General features: G+C 38.3%; 1 long non-coding RNA gene across 1 annotated transcript in view; it reads left to right on the top strand.

Moving 5' to 3' along the window:
* The first annotated feature begins 1,233 nt into the window (after nt 1-1,233).
* LOC138046852 (uncharacterized) overlaps nt 1,234-2,627 on the top strand; it is a 2,644-nt gene continuing 1,250 nt past the window's right edge. Inside the window, exons 1-2 of the long non-coding RNA XR_011131740.1 lie at nt 1,234-1,492; nt 1,612-2,627. The exon at nt 1,612-2,627 is cut by the window's right edge and continues 1,250 nt beyond it. This is a non-coding gene — a long non-coding RNA (uncharacterized lncRNA). The remainder of the gene's footprint in view (nt 1,493-1,611) is intronic.

Genomic DNA, 2,627 nt, shown 5'->3' with positions numbered 1-2,627 from the left:
TCGGGCAATTTTGTGATACAAGTGAGATTAAATCCTTAACTGCTCTCGGTCGCACACGATTGCATACTATTAGACTTATTTTAGTTTGATCTTTCTCTTTTTTGTGTCTGCAACGGTTTCTTGTTGTCGTCGTCGTCGTTGTTGTTGTTTGTCTACCACTTTTCGTAACAGAAATGTTTCAGAATTATTGGAATTAATTATTCATCTCAGTCTTTTACTTAATTATGATTTGACGGAAAGTCTTTATAGCCAATAGCAACTATGCATCAGTCCTGTTGTACCGCTGTCAGTTTCGTGTGGGTGGAAATAGAGATGCAAGGAACTCAAGCCGAACTGGAGAGTGAAAGCTTCCTGGGAGCTCTGTACTGTCCTGCCTTTAAATTCTAACAACAATGTTACCCTGTCTTGTAGGGCTCTTCCGCGGGGAAAAGTTTTGTTTAGGGCACGCAAGGGCCGTTTCATTTTGATTGAGTTGCCGCCGGCTGACATTTCAATCGATCACTTCTTAGATTAATTGAGCTTTCCCAGGCACAATATGATCGCTGTGCCTCGGTAGGATTTTGAAGAGAGCAGTTGTTTAGAACTACTTCCTACCCCGCTTGTCTGATCATGAACTGCAATAAGAGTTACCCCGGTTAGAGCAGTTTTCAATTGAGTGTCGAAAGTAATTAGCGAATTGCTTTGGTTCTGCATTACTTCACTCAGTGATTGGTTCAAAGTTCTAGGGCCCCTTTTTGAACCAATCAGAAGTGAAACAAAAACCAATCGTGGCTCGCGCGTGCACATTTTCCCGCGCTTTGTGTCGGCTACGTGTAATTACTTCGAGTTTTGATTGGTTTACTTGATTGTCTCCCTCCTTTTTGATTGGTTAAAGTAATTGGTTTTGGTTTTACTATACTAGATTAGAGCGGTTTTCAAATAAGTGTCGTAAAACCAAAACCAAAGTAATCCCTTTGGCTAATCAAAAAGGACGGAGACAATCCAGTAAACCAATCAAAACTCGAAGTAATTACACGTGGCCGACACAAAGCGCGGGAAAATGTGCACGCTCAAGCTACGATTGGTTTTGGTTTCACTTCTGATTGGTTGAAAAAGTGGCGCGAGAACTGAGTGTAGTAATGCAAAACCAAAGTACTTATCTAATTAGCAAGGGGGACTTTTGTCTGATTGGTTGATAATTTGCTTGTGCCCAGGCTTTTTTGACACACGAGCGAGCGAAATAACAAACAAAATGGCGGCAAAAGATGCCTTGTTCGATTACTTGCTATAGGAATTTTTTTTAGCCACAGCATCGTGTACACCTTTTTTCTTTCGGAATAGCGGTATTTCAGTGGTAAAACTTCTTAACAGTCTTTCGCTCTTGTGTGATCGAATTTTCGTTGGCGGCTTCATGCACAATATTGAGTTAGGCAGATTTCCGAGTAAATGTTGTCATAGATCGATTGAGGTGGGAGTTCAGCCGAGACGGCCCTGTCAGTTAAAGTCTGCTAAGGTAAGATGAGTTCGCTATTCCTTTCGTTTTGTATATAATCTCAAGCTAACATAAGGAAGCACAGCCTATTAAATTTTCTTTTTAAAATTAATGTATTTTACTTTCCTTCTTGTCAACAGAAAAAAACCTTATAAGAATTGCCAGGGTTATTAACGTCCTCTTCTTCACCAGTTCCTAAATTTTAATTACTAGTTTCAACTAGCAACTTGTGTGGAGGTTTTACTATAACGCCATGGATTGAAATCAGGGGTTAGATAATAGGGGAACTGTAGGAAGCTGCACAGTAGATAGTTGATGAAGGTGCATGCGAGCCATTGCTATTTCCTATTTTTCTGTGTCTTTAAAATTCGATTGTTCTTCAGGAAATTTTCCCTATTTTTTTTGCTCATGGCTGGAGAAAAATGTAAGTTGTAAGCTTGTGCTTCATGTTGACAAAACAATTATTTTGAACCTTGCAATGGTGACTATAATGATGCATGTCCATTTAATACCGCTATTTTGTTCCCACTTTTAGATTTTTGTGACCCTTTTATCCACTTGACACCCTGTAAATAGCAATTTGTTGAAATTACTGTATACATAATGTGGAGAGGAAACCTCTGCAATGCAGCACGCCAAAACACTATAATTTATACAAATGAACTTCTAATTCACATTAACTCTGAACTGCCAAATATTTAGGACTTGCTTTGTGCCCACAAGTCAACTTGAAATTTAAATAATACTCAATATTTTACCTTCCAACCTCATCAGAAAGTAAATTCAACTTACTTAAGCTGGTCAATGCCTTGAACAAGTTTCAATCTTAAGATATTTGGGTATGTCACTATGTGAATTGAACATCACCTTTCCTGGCATCATGATCTTCATTATACATGTATTTGTGACAATAATTATTGTATTGCATCATAATTAAGGTAAAGCATTATCTCAGTGAACATTGTCTATTCAATATATATTATTCGCTTATTTACCCATATTCACTAAATGGCTACGTATCTACATGTATCTTCACACTAGATTCTGCAAAATCTTGAAAAGACATAACGCAGGTGGTTGGTAGGGACTGGTTAGTGCAGTAGTTTCACTTTAAAAGCATTGTCATCATCAAGGCTGAGTACATCAGGGGAAAGTT

Source organism: Montipora capricornis, chromosome 1 (genome assembly GCF_036669925.1).
Source record: "Montipora capricornis isolate CH-2021 chromosome 1, ASM3666992v2, whole genome shotgun sequence".
Lineage (NCBI taxonomy): Eukaryota > Metazoa > Cnidaria > Anthozoa > Scleractinia > Acroporidae > Montipora > Montipora capricornis.
The sequence above is the reverse complement of the archived record's forward strand: the minus strand, read 5'-3'. Positions and strand labels throughout refer to the sequence as shown.